This window comes from Lissotriton vulgaris, chromosome 10 (assembly GCF_964263255.1).
Source record: "Lissotriton vulgaris chromosome 10, aLisVul1.2, whole genome shotgun sequence".
NCBI classification, from domain to species: Eukaryota; Metazoa; Chordata; class Amphibia; order Caudata; family Salamandridae; genus Lissotriton; species Lissotriton vulgaris.
Genome location: NC_141698.1, coordinates 381,991,189 through 382,005,828, shown reverse-complemented (window position 1 = coordinate 382,005,828; position 14,640 = coordinate 381,991,189).

Genomic DNA, 14,640 nt, shown 5'->3' with positions numbered 1-14,640 from the left:
CATGTTATATCTGCAGCGTACCCCACTGCATATGGTCAAAAATTGTCCCTGACGGGCCAGAGCAGTTGTTCAGGGCTGCGCTTCCTGGGTAATACAGATGGTGCATTGGGCTTAGCCACTTCCCGCAGTACAGTTCAGAGCACGAGGCTACAGTCAAGTGATCGTGGCAGTACATAATTACATAGAACTAAAACGCAAGAACAGAAATCATGATCACAGCAGAAACATCACCAACTGCAAAAAAAAAAAAAAGAAAAGGGGGGGAAAACACATCAACAACAATAAGACTAGTGTTCGCATGTATAGCAGTGTGACTGTATTGCCAACATACTGGGGACATCGGATGTGGCCAGTAGAGGGAGGGAGCAGTCATGTATTGAGGGTTGCTGTAGCAATGAGGCGGCAGGGGGGAGGACGGTAGACAAGTCTGGTTGATCGTAGCCCCGATGGAGGGGGGGCGGGCAGAGGGGGTTGGGGGGACAGGCCAGGCCCCAGGGTGCTATAGTTACTTGGTCATCACCCCACTGCAAATGGGCAATCATGTGATGCCCGACTGGAGGCAGGCCTGATGGTATGCGGTCAGAGTGGTGTCCCATTCCTGGGCAATTGGATACATGCGGAGCCCCGCTGTCTCGTCCCTGTGTAGCGCCACGCTTTCCGCGCTAGCCCAGTTAGCAAAGGAATGGCGCCAGTCTATAGGCCGCGGGGGGGGGCACTATTCTTCCAGCGCTTCGTAATGAGTCGCTTTGCTGTTATCAGCCCCAGATCCCAGAACCGTGCCTGCAATTTAGTCTGTTTGGACCTCTTATAGAGCCCCAGCAGGCATGCCTCCCATGTGTTGGGAAGGGTGCCGCCAGTGGCCACTGTCAGTGTGGCGGTAACCGCCGACCAATAAGTACTAAGGTGAGGGCAATGCCAGAGAGTGTGTAGTAGGTCCGCCTCCAGGAGCCCGCATCTGGGGCACGCCGAAGAGGTGATGCCAAAATAGCGATTCAGTTTGTCCGGAGACAGGTATGCCCGGTGTATTATAAAATACTGAATGATCTTAAATTGTGCATTCCGAGGGACGTTTCCTGCTCCAGCCAGTATCATGGTCCATTGTTTGTCCGACCATTCACTGCCTCGATCAGCCGTCCACTTATCCCTCAATCGTTGGGAGGAGAATTGTGTATGATGGTGCAAAGCCTGTGCTTGCCAATGCACCAGATGAAAACCATCACCCATCACGTGCAAGTACTGTATCAACACATGTGTGGTCGGCTCCTAAGACAAATCCCCCCAAGCCCTGGACAGTGCACGGAGAAGCCTAGCGTGCACTAGGAACTGTCCCAAGGGCATTTCAGTACTGGCAGCTAGAGCCGCAAAGGACAGCAACTCCCCCTCACCATATAAATCTCCCAGACTATCCAAATCTGCCGCTGCCCAACTGCGCAGCTGGAGTGTGACATCGCGCCGCCCCCCCAGAGGGTCCCCAACAGTGGCAAGTTCGGGGCGTATGGCACTGTGTCTTTAGTGAGCCTGAGGCCCCGCACAAAGTACTGTCTTGCGACCGCTAGGTGTATCTGGTCAGGAGGACGTCCCCGTGTTAAGGGGTGAAAGAGCGTGAGTACCTGGGACAAAGTCAGGGTCGTGTCGGCGGTGGCAGTGTCATTCAGGTTTCTGCCGCTGAGCCAATAGGCAACCCACTGGAGCTGGGCCGCTAAGTAGTAAAGCTCCTGATTGGGAACCGCCAGACCTCCAGCCTCTGTGGCTGCATAAAGGGTCCTCAGCGCCACCCGGGGGCGCCCCCCATTCCAAATCAAGTGCCTGGTTAAGGCCTCCAAGCCCTTGAATATGTGCGTTGGCACATACACCGGCAGGTTGGCATAATAGTATAGCAGCCTAGGGAGCATTATCATTTTCGTTAATGCTACGCGGGCCGGCACATTCAGAGGAAGGGAATTCCAAAACGTGACCTGGGCGGTCAGCGAGGAGATGGACCTGACAAGGTTACCCTCTAGCAAGTCGACCAGGTCCCGATAAATGAGGATTCCCAGGTATCGGAAGACCATCGGGTGCCACTGCAGTGTCTCACCCATCATCCGCACCTCACATTGTGGCATGCCATCACTGAACGCGTAGACACCCGACTTCGCCCAGTTGTCACGAAGCCCCGACATATCCCCGAACATCCGAAAAATGTCAGTGAGGGTCTCGGGTATACAGGTTAGGTCCCTAACGTATAGCAGCAGGTCGTCGGCATACAGTGACACCGAGTGTGTCCCGTCTGCTAAGGGGATACCCCAGGTGGCGCCAGAGGTCCGAAGCAGTGCTGCCAACTTCATGAGTGCAAATATCAGGGGAGAGAGGGGGCATCCCTGCCTGGTGCCCCTCCCGACTCGCACTCTGTCAGAGAACAGCCGCCCGGTGCGGACCCGCATCTCGGGTGCTTGATACAAGAGTTCCACCATCTGGATATAGGCTTCACCTAGCTCATATTTCTCGAGCACCTGGAGCAGGTAGGGCCACTCTACCGAATCGAACGCTTTTTCCAGGTCGAGTATTATGCATCCCGAGCGCGGCCACGCAGATACCGCATAACGCTGGACTCTGAAAAAGCGACGGATATTGTACGCCGTGCTGTGGGTAGGCACGAAGCTGTTCTGGTCGGCATGGACAAGGGTTGGGACTAGGGGTGCAAGCCTCTGAGCCAGTGTCGCCGCCAGAATCTTGTAGTCTGTATTAAGGAGCGCCAATGGTCTATACGAGCCAAGCTCGCGCGCCTCCCTGCCTGGCTTCAAGAGCGAGATCACATTGGCCTCGTTCAGGGACGCCGGAAGCTCAGCATTCTCAAATGCCGTCTTATACACTTTCAGCAGTTCCGGTATTAACAGTAAGGAGTAGGCTTTGTAAAACTCAGCCGGTAGCCCATCCGGGCCCGGCGCCTTACCGCAAGAGAGGGAGAAAATCACCTTGCGCAGTTTCTCCCCGGAGTTAGCTGCGCCCAGCTCTGACTGTTGGGCACGGGTGACAACGGGTAGCTGCAGCGTCGTCAGATAGCCTGCAATCTCCTCCTCAGTAGCCCTCAGCCGCGAGCTGTATAGAGACCTGTAGTGAGACGTGAACGCCTCATGAATCAGCTGTTGGGTAAAAACTTCAGCGCCCTGAGCCGTGCGGATCGAGAGCACTGACGCTGATTGGGTATCTTGACGTATCAGCCAGGACAGGAGCCTGCCAGGCTTGTCCCCCGCATTGTGGGTGCGCGCAGAGTGTGCTGCGTAATTAAGGTTCTTCAACCTCTCCAGCAGAAGGGCATGATCCGTCCTGGCGGCAATCAATGGGGAGTCATCACCCTCCACCGCCTCCTGCTCCCTATCTAGTAGGACGGTCTCTGCGTCCGCTAGATCCCGCTCTACTTGCCTACGCAGGCCCGCCTGTACACTAAGACAACCACCTCGGATAACCGCTTTAAAGGCATCCCACTCAATTCTCGGGGACGAGGCGGAGTCGCCGTTGTCCTCAAAGTACTGGAGTATCCTCCTAGACATCTCCTCGCGAAATGGTGTATCAAGCAAAAGACCAGGCTGGAGGCGCCATGTGGGTACTGGCGGGCGTGGGCGTTTCCACCCGAAATCCAGAGTGTGGGGATTGTGATCTGAATGTGTCCGCCCCAGGTATTCTGCATCTGTCACGTGTGGTATGAGGTCCCTAGACATCATAAACCTGTCCAGTCTGACGTGCAGTGAGTGAGCCCCAGAGAAGTAGGAGTACACCCTAGCGTCGGGGTTCCTGACATGCCAAGGATCCTGCAAGTTCCACTGCGTCGCCCAATCGAGAAGGGCCTTAGAAGTCGCCTGGGTCGGGGCTATAACCGTTGGAGGGAGCAAGCGGTCAAGGGAGACATCTAACACACTATTGTAATCCCCATCCAACAACAGGGGTACATATGGCCAGGGTGCAATCACTGTCGACAGCTTCGTCAGGAATTTCCCCTGTTCAACATTCGGCGCGTAAATGGAGGCATGACTATCTGTTGCCCGTCCAATCTGCCCTCTATGAACACATAACGCCCCTCCGTGTCTATGTTACTGTGTGTCAGCACGAAGGGAACCCCTGGCCGTATCCAGATCATAGTTCCACGTGCAAACGCCGAGAAGCCTGTGACATAGATCTTCCCTCTCCTCCTACGGCGGAGCGTGAGGACCTCCGCGGCCATCAGATGGGTCTCTTGTAAAAGAGCGATTTGTACCTGGTGTCTTCTAAGACAGGAGTATACCTGATACCGACGCAAAGGGGTGTGTATGCCCCTTACATTCCAGGTGCAAAACTTAACTGCAGCCATCACACTCTCTGTAAATCCCAATTTCCCCACCACCCTCCTTCACCCCCCAGCCAACCCCAGCCACACAAGCATAAGAGCATATGTCGGACACTGTAATTGCAACCCGCCCCCTCAGGCACGTGTGAAAACATAGTAAATGACACTGCAATGCTAGCACTAGTCCCAAGAATAATACAAATACAACCATAATGCCAAAAGGGCAACAACGAAACATGTTGTCGCCCAAACGCTCTAGTGAGCTCAATTAAAACGTGAGTTCAATGGGGGAGTTACTGAGTTCGAGTGGTACACAGTACAAAACAGTTCATCGTGCCAGGAGAGCGGTGGTGTCTCCCCACCACAGGCAGTGAGCCAATGACCACCAGAAGTCAATGTCAGTGACTGCATTCAGGGATTGGAGCATCTGTTGGCACGAGGTCAGGACGCTCGACTCTCTAGGGGCCCCCACACTTGTTTGTTGAGGGACACTCACCTCTAGGGGTCCGTCCACCCCACAATCACAATGCCACTGCAGTTCCGCCAGTATTGCAACACTGTCCTCCCACCAGGTAGCGGGAGCAAATCAAGAGTCGCCAGGGCCGGAGGGCGGAAGCGGGGTCTGGCCCATGGGGCCAATGTAGACAGCAGTGATAGAGGTCTTCAGGTGTCTTAAGAGTCCCTCCAGCCAGTCCATCAAACCCATTGTGCACACTCGCATATGGCATCTTCCACTCCATTCCATCCAGAGGCGTCTTGAGAGACACTACTACGCTATCAGGTCCGCAGTTTGTGGTGTAACCACTGGCAGATCCTCCGTTGTCTGTTCATCCGGTAAGCCATATAGAGATTCGTTGTCACTTTCACGAGATCTGGGACTGGCCTTGGAGATCAGGATAGGCGACTGTGATCCACTGAGCTCGGCCACCATTCCGAGGGCCTCCTGTTGCTCGCTCTGCACTTGGTCAGGAGTGGGGCCCACCTCCTTATCCGTTATGGACGATTTAGCTGGCGATGGTCGCCGGTGTCTGCGTCTGCGAGTACCACGGTCTCTGCGAGGCTTCGGTGACACGGCCCCCCGCTCCGTGTCGACCCCAGAGTCCAGCCAGGCATCAGCCGCCTCAGGAGTGTCAAAGAAATGTGTTTTATCTTGCACTGCCACACGGAGGCGAGCTGGAAACAGCAAAGAATACTTGAGAGCCAGTCGCCTGAGTCTTTGCTTCACAGCCATGAAAGAGTGACGCTGGCGTTGGACCTGCACTGTGTAATCGGAAAAGAACATTATTTTTGCATTTTCAACCTTGATGTCCGACAGCTTCCTGGTTTCTCGCAAAATGGCGTCCAGGTCGCGATAGTTCAGTACCCTCATGAGCATGGGCCTGGGATTGGAGCCCTCAGGGGCTGGACGGGATGGCACCCGGTGCGCCCTCTCCACCACGAAGTGCGTTGACAGCGTGCCCTCCGGCAACAGATCACGGAGCCAGGCCTCCATGTGTTCCGCTGCTTTCCTCCGTTCCCAGCTCTCCGGCAGACCCACTATGCGAATGTTGTTCCTCCGTGCACGCCCTTCCGCATCCTCCGCCCTATCTTCGAGAAATTCCACCCTGTTAAGGAGGTCCCGTATGTGCTTGTCTGCCAGCGCCACTTGGGTGAGACCTCCGCCACTGCGTGTTCCAAGACTGTCGTTCGTTCAGACAGTTTCTTGTGATCTGCCCTGAGATGTGTCAGGTCCACCGCCACACTGTCTATCTTGGTCTCCAAGGAGGTCCGGGTCAGCTGCATGGACTCCTCCAATCGCTCCATTGCCGCCAGCATGGTGTCCAGTTTGGAGGCAGTCTGGTCAGTCTCTGAATTCTTCACCATCTTCCCCTTATTCTGCGCCCCTCCGGTTCCGGTCCTCGCTCTGGTCCCTCCTGACAAGGGACTGACCAGCACCGCAAGGCGACTCGGGTGGCAAGTCTCCGTAACAGGCCCTCCGGTGTCTCAGGTGCACTAACCTCAGGGTCCGGTGCACCGCACCAACTCCGCCGGGCACCACATGTCTAGGCAATAGGCGGCAGTCCCACAAAAGTCCAAGCGTCCCACGCAGTGCCGCCGTCGAGGGGGGCACAGGGTCTCGCCGTGCGCGTTTCAGGGGTGCCCGTTAGCTGCGGGGCGCCGCTCTGGAGTGTCCAGCTCCGTCTCTCAACACTGCAGGCTTCGGGGAGATCAGCCAGCCCAGTCGACTCGGTTAACCTCACTGCCTCGGTCCTCCCGGTCACCCCAGCAGGTCGCAGCCACTCACCACGCCCCAGGTCGCGTCCAGGAAGTACGGTACTCTCAAATGACCTCAAAGGCCCCACTTCTCCCTGTGCCAGCCCGAGGCGCGGCCCTTTCAGTCAGACACGAGGCGGCCACAGGAGCGCTGGTCCGGTGCCTGTGCTGGCCGGGGCCCAGTCAATGCCACAGGTGTCGTCCGTTATGAGGCTCAGAGACAGTCGTAGGGTGTATGTGCTTCTGCCGCTCCGCGTTCTACCCACTGCGCTCACCCACTCATCCCAGGTTCGGCCAAGCAGTTGTGATGTCCGCCGTGGTGATGGTACAGGGTGCCTCAATAGTCAGTGTTGCGGCATGTTGCCGTCCCGGTGCACTGTCACAGGGCCTCCCCCCCTGTCCAGTATACCGTAGGTCACTCAGGGGCTATAGGGCTCACCTGGCTCCTTCCTCTCCACTGCTGCAGTGGGCCACGGCTATGCCGGGGGATCCCGGGTCGCACCCCGGCAGGGGGCACCGCCACGTGGGCACACGTTCAATGGGCAGCCGCCCTGGGAGTTGCGGCAATGCTCGGATGGTAGCGCTGAGTTATCGGGATTCCAGGGCCCTAGCTGCTGGTGGGGAAGACACCGGGCTCTGTATGTTTTCCTCAGTTGCCGGGCGGGGGCATTAATGGGCTGTGCCCCAGTCAGATTGTCCTTCTTCCCACGTTGCGTCCGGCACCAGGGGAGTGGGGCAGGGTGTAGTGTGGCCGAGTCAGCGCTCCCGGTCCCCTGTCTGCAATGTGGACCTGTGGCACCGTGCACGGTGCGGCGCAGTGCGTGGGTCGGGTCCCCGGCCTTAGTTCGGGCCACCGCTGACTGGAAGTGTTCCCTGGCCGTGCGGGCGGTGATGCCTTGTGGCGGCAACCACCCGGGGGGTCCGCACACTCGATCCTCCTCAGAGTTCCCCAGGACGTGGGGACGTTCTCCAGGTGTCGTGGCCTGGGCGCGTTGCACCCTCCGCTGGTGAGAAATGTGGTTATTTAGGGTGTATGATGAGGACCACCGGCCTCGATTTGGGGCTGCCGCCGACCGGAAGTGGTCCCCGGCCGGGCCGCAAGGGAGGCCCCATGGAGGTGGCCGCTCAGGGGTCCGCACTCTCGATCCTCACCAGTGTCTCCTAGGGGATGGAGACGATCTCCGCTTGACGTGGCACTGAGCGTCGCACCCTCCGCTGGTGATGGGTGTGTTTGGCTTCGGGCACGGTAGGGATCAATGGGTGGGCCGGATCCCCGGTCTCGAGTGAAGGCCGCCGCCGGCCGGAAGTGAACTCGGGCCGGGCGTCTGAGAGGGCCTCACTCCGGTCGGAGGGCTCGTACCTTTGATGGTACCCAAAGTTCGTCAGGGCACAGATATGCTTCTCTGGCACACTCGACCGCCGTTTGGTCGGTTTCTGAGTGAATTTTAGCGGATAAATGGCCCGTGGCGGGGAAGCTTCACTCGGAGCTCTACCCGGGCACGTCCACTCGCATTGCGTGCTCAGCCACGCCCCCAAGTCATAGGCATCTCATATGATCATATCATGTTTCATTATTTTCTGTAGGTCCTCTGTTGTCCGCCTGTTTGCCAACTGTCATTGCCTCCTGTCCTGCTCCAATCAGTGTACTAACATGTGGACTGGCCATGGGCAAAAGACAGATGGCATAGAATGGTAAGTCTTCAGCAGGATAATTTTCAAAATGTATAACCATAATTTTGACTTCAAAAAATTCTGGATTTGTTATGTTTTTGTATAAAATATTATAAGTCTCTTTCTCATCCTGTATAAATTGACATATTCAAAGCATTAAATTATGTCTAATCGTACTTTCCTTGTTTCACTAAATACATCCTTCCATTTTTCAGATGTATTTGTAAGAATATTTATGTGTTCCATATCACCCTCTCTTGACTCTCATTTCCCCATTGCTTACGTTTGGCCAATTACATTTTATATCTCATAGTACCTTATATTCTCATGTCATGTCAGTATGTGCTTAAAAAACAATTTCATCCTGTTAGCTTTAATCCAGGAGATCTCAATCTTCTTCATTTTGATAAACACTGATGCTATTTGCATACACTTAAATAAATCCTTTCTATCTTTATTATCTTCCTAGTTTTAGTGATCTAATGGCTCTTGGTGCTAAAGACTTTAAGGGACATCCTAAATAATAGTAATTTAGTTCTCTACCATACATTTAGTCCTCTACTATCCAATGGTCGGACAAGTCTATTACATCATTATGTGTACTACTATCTAAAATAATGTCTAACTTATTTTCTACCGAATATCTGTACACTGATGAATTGATCTGCCTTAGTAGGAAATAACCTATCTATAAAAGTTTTCACTGTCCCTCGAATGTTCATGTAAAAATCACTTTTAACATTATGAAAACTTATATTACCAGTTTTTTTGTTTTTATTTAACATCAGCTGCTGAGTCTAGGGACACACATCCACCATCAGCTTCCAAGAGCCAGGATCAGCACATGTCAACCATCACTTACCAAGGACCAGGTTCAGCAGGTGACATGTAAAGGATGATCCGCAAATCAATCACCCTTGGCACAAGCAGGTAAGTTTAAATGGTGGCATATAATAGCCACTAATGTAAACCACCTAAGTTTGAACTGTATTCTTTATGTATCATAAAGGGTTAATTATTGATCTGAATTGATGTGCAGTATTATAGTTTTGAGAATATACACAATCTGTAATGTGAAAGCTAAAAATTGTACTGCACTTTTAGGTTCTAGGTATTGACCTACAGAAATATGGCTCGAAAAAATTGTATACATAAATATCGACACCCTATACTTATAAAAGAAATTATACAAACATTGATAAAAATATATTGTATAAAACAATATTGATGACAAAGATATCAACAACAAAATATAGCTTACAAAAATATTGATAGCATTGAAAGAAAATGAAACAAACCAAAAATATCGATATTAACAATGTCTACTTCACAAATATTAATAAAATACATAAAAAATAACATTTAAACTTAAAAATATACTTTTTACAATTATATAATTAAATTACATGTACCAACTATGTAAAATAAAGTTTAACAATATTTAAAAAAAAAATATATATATATATATATATATATATATATATATATATATATATATAATTATTTAAAACAAATACAATCATAATACAAACACAAATAAATATATATATAAAAAAAATGACTGAAAATACATTAATATTAATATATTTCTAATATAAATTATTTAAATTACATTTATTTACAAATATATTTAAATAATAGCAATAAATAAAATAAATACAAACATTAAATTAACATTAGATATTTTAAACTAAGTAAAAGGTAACTGCTAAAGAATTCAAAACATCTGTCTCGACCAACAAATTTAAACTAAAAGAACACAAACCAAACACTATAAAACAATGAATTAATGAGCGCCAATTTTACCGTATATTGGCGACACAAGGACGAAGATCGATACTTTGCAAGAGAGAGAATACAGAAGAAAGAAGAACTACATAAGCATCTACATCGAAAATCCAACAATACAGGTAAGAACAAAACTTTACAACAAAGTATAAATTATTTGCCTTTTTTCATTTAATTAACTAAAACCATTTCATGTTTTTCTTCAAATATCACAGATTAAACTTCATTAAAAATCCACCTAGAAAATACAGGACAAAGATTTTTGCGCCTCAATATTTGAATCAACATCGTTAAAATTTTAACATAGTAAGAATATAACTTAACCTAAGAAGAAAGTAAATTATTTCGTTTTTTTAAATGTAATAAAAATACAAAACATAGCTAACAAATACTTTTCTTTTTACAGCTTCCACAAAATTCAGCAAAATAACATCAACAAAAGACACTTCATCAACGAAAAACAGTAAGTATATAATTTGTATTACAAAATCTTCTAAAATAAAGACTAATGAGCACATGCATCAAGCTTATTACCTATCACAAACAAACCAATTGTCAGGTTAGCCTCATTTGAGGCCGGTAAAAAAACTTTTAGGATACATCAACTCAAAACACAATAGCAAAATAAATACTATCATACTGCAAATAGTTTCCAATTCATTCGAACAGCCCTCTAGGTCCATAAGAATTACTGACAAAAGATTCTACTCCCTATTACAGATTGTGTATAAATAGCAATTTATTTAGCGATTCCTACAAGCATTAATAATTGTGACTCTTAAATAGCGATTCCTTGAAAATCGCCATTAAGGATTCACAATCCATTAGCTTCATGCATGTGGTCATAAACTATGAAAGTAAACTCTGATGACATCTCAAATTACTTTACTGATGACATTACTGATGACATCATCCTTGTGAAAATCTGATCCACCTCCTCACACTCTAATGTAACCTTTGATACACCCACTGTAAAATACAGACTACCATTTCTAAAACCATTGTCACACCAATACCAGTTACTACATACGCACTCACTGATTTCAAGGTCTGCACACACATCCACTCATTCACCCATACAATCACTCATACATGCAGTCACTCATCAAAACAACACTATCATAAGCACTCATACACCTTTACAGACACTCACACACCACCACTCATCCAGAGTTACTCACACACCTAGTCAGTCATGCAACGAATTAATCACACTTCCATTTACTGACCTATACAGTTATACACACAGCACATCACTTATTGAAACACAGAAAAACAGAAACAAATGCATACTTACTCTCTTATGCAATCACTGATACACACTCATCCATACAGCCAATCTCACAATCACTGACTCGTATAGTCATTTATATACTTCAACTCTCACATACACTGCCTTTCACATATGTAGTAAATTGGACATGTAACATTGAGAAATCCATTCACTCACCAGCACACCCATACACACACTCACCCACCCATACAGTCCTGTTACCACATGCACTCTTTACCCCATACACACAGTGAATCAACCACTCAAACATCTATGCACAGAGTCACACACCTCCCACCCACCCACACACACACCCAGGCACCCATACAAATACTCAGGCATCCAATTGATAACCCATATGGACACTCATATAGCTACTGACCGACCCATGCAGCAGCTTATACAAAAACAGACCGACTTATACAGACATTCACACAGCTTAGTCACTAATTCATGCATTCAGTAAGACATGTTTAATCACTCACTTAAACAGTCAGTCACGCACCTACTAAATCCTCCATTCAGACACTTATATACCCAGTGATTCTTCCATACAGCTTGGCGTATATATATAAAATATATTTAAACTTTAAAGAAAAGTATGATGCCATCAGTGATGTCATCAGTGATGTCATCAGTCATCAGTCATGTCACTGACCATCTCATGAATGATGTAATATGTGACCTCATCAGCAGTGCATTGGAGAGGGTTGAGTTATAGTTAGGTGAACTAACTATAACGGGGACATTTCCATGGTTTTGTACGAGAGAAATGTCCAACTAACTATACCGTCCCTGAAACCTATGTTTTTTCAGTGAATATATATATATATAATGGCGACTAGCATGCAAATTAACAAATAAAGAATTGCACTGGAACTAAGGTCCGTGTCTGTGCTGTTTGGGGCAGGAGCTAGCAGTGGGCAGCCTCAATGGAGAAACTGAAACTGTGGATTTTTATATATATATATATATATATATATATATACAGCAACAGCAGTATTTCAGGGCTCCGCATTCCATCGACCCAGAAAGACCACACGAACCCAAAACGTAAATGAAGGCACAGGGTTTATTAAAGTCTAGTCCAACAAAATCTGACGTGTTTCGGGCATCCGCCCTTGCTCACAGACAGTCAGTTAGTGTGACATTCACATTTAAATACCCAGAGCTTCACAGTTTTTTTAGGTGTGTCAATTAACATTTTTTTCATTAGCATTTTTTTCTTTTTTTCAAACACTACCCCATGTGATCATGGAAAGGAAGGACATACTCCATTGTGAGCACTACAAAGTCTGTTTTCCAAACATAAATATTAACAGTTAATTCCTACTACTCATTAGATGGTTAAAATCCATAATATATAAAAATGAGTTTGTTAAAATCCATTATTTATAACAATATATTCAATGGCCAATAAATGCGACAAAGTAAAATACAATGTAAACGCAAATAAAATGATTGCTTATAATGCAAGCAGACTCAAGCGAAGAGAACCTTGTTGACATACATTCAAAAAGAAACTGAATAGTTCATTTAAATAAAACCCATATATTGTGCAAACTATGCAATCATGTGCAAATTTGCAAGTAAACATCCTCATAAAGTGCAAATGCAATGTGCAATTTATTTTGTCAGCATTATAAAGTGTCAAAGTGCCATTCTGTGCAAAAATTGCATAAATGTAAACAATTGGATAAAATTCAATATGAATGGGTTCTATGTCTCTTTTTGTGTAACAAGGCAATCTGAAACCAGAATGCTCGAAATGCAAGAAGGCCAACAACGTAATTAAACCAAAAAAGATGGATCTGTAGTAGAGAAACCACTGTAGATGAATTCTGACGTGGTTATAAGTAAGGAAAACAGGAAATGACAAGTAGTCCCGTGTGGCTATGTCCTAATAAAGTAAAAAAGTGTATCCCAAAAAAAAAAAATTAACAGGTGGAAAAAAGCTATATGGTAACACCCATGAAGCAATTTATGATAGGGAAAATGAGAAAGTAAAAAAGTGTGTATATGAAATTCTATGTACAAAGATATACCAAAACCAATGATATTACTGACAGATGTTATTATGCGGTAAGTAGAAAAACAGGCAACAAAGGTTTATAGGAAAACGTGCAAATCTTCTGTGTTGTTGAGCCCATTTGGAAATCTGCTGTCTAATTCCAAAATAAACTGGGACTCAAGTCTCCTCAGCATCCTATCTCTGTCCCCACCCCTCGCAGGTTTGTCTACAGAGGCGATGACAAAGTATGATAGGCATTGCAAATCATTTTTATGATTGCTTTTAAAATGCCTGGCCACCGGATATGATGGATCGTTGTTTACGATGGCACGGAGATGTTGAAGGATCCTGACATGCACGGGTTGTCGCGTACTGCCGACATACCTAAGTCCACATGTGCATGTCAGGACGTATATGGCAAACTCAGTTTTACAAGTGAACTGGCCCCTGATGTTAATTGGGTCCGCACTGAACGGTGTGTAATACTGAGTAGTAGATTTACCAAATTTGCACGCCCTGCAGGAAGTGCAGCGTTTGAAACCAAAACGAGATTTCATCCACTCTTGTTTCTTCCTAAGTTCAGGAAAATCATGACAGATATGTGATCTTAAGGAAGGGCCCTTCCGAAAGGTCACAATTGGACCATCAGGCAGTCTAGGTTTTAACACCTGATCAGTAAGCAAGACTGGCCACCTTTGTGACATGATAGATTTTATTAGTCTTGCTTGCCTGCTATAGGCAGTTATGAGTCTTGGTGCTTCAGTACTATTCTCAGGGACACTGACAGATCTAGCGTTCTGCGTTTGGTCTAGCAAAAATTTGCGAGCTCTATTGTTCGCTTTCTGCAAAGCCACTTTGAGAGTAGATTCCCGGTAGCCCCTTTGTCTGAATCTCTCCAAGGCTTCTTTAGTGCAGACCTCAAGATCAGAGTCTGTGCTGCATATTCTTTTGATCCTGAGTAACTCGCCTAGGGGGATATTTTCCACCACATGTCTAGGGTGGGCACTGCTGGCATGAAGAATACTGTTGCCAGCAGTGCTTTTTCTATGCAGTTTAGTTGCTAGGTGTCCGTTATGTACAAAGATTTTAACATCCAAAAACTCAGCCTCACAGTCACTGATAGATTTAGTGAATCTTAGATTTTCCTGGTTGGTATTGAGGCTAGTCACAAAGTCATCAGCACTAACAACATCTCCACGCCACAAAACAAAAACATCGTCTATATAACAAATCCACAGCAAAACATGTTCATCAAAAATAAACGCATGTTGCTGCCTGAGGACCTGTTCCTCCCTCCAGCCTACGTGTAAACACGCATAGCTGGGGGAAAAACAGGCCCCCATAGCA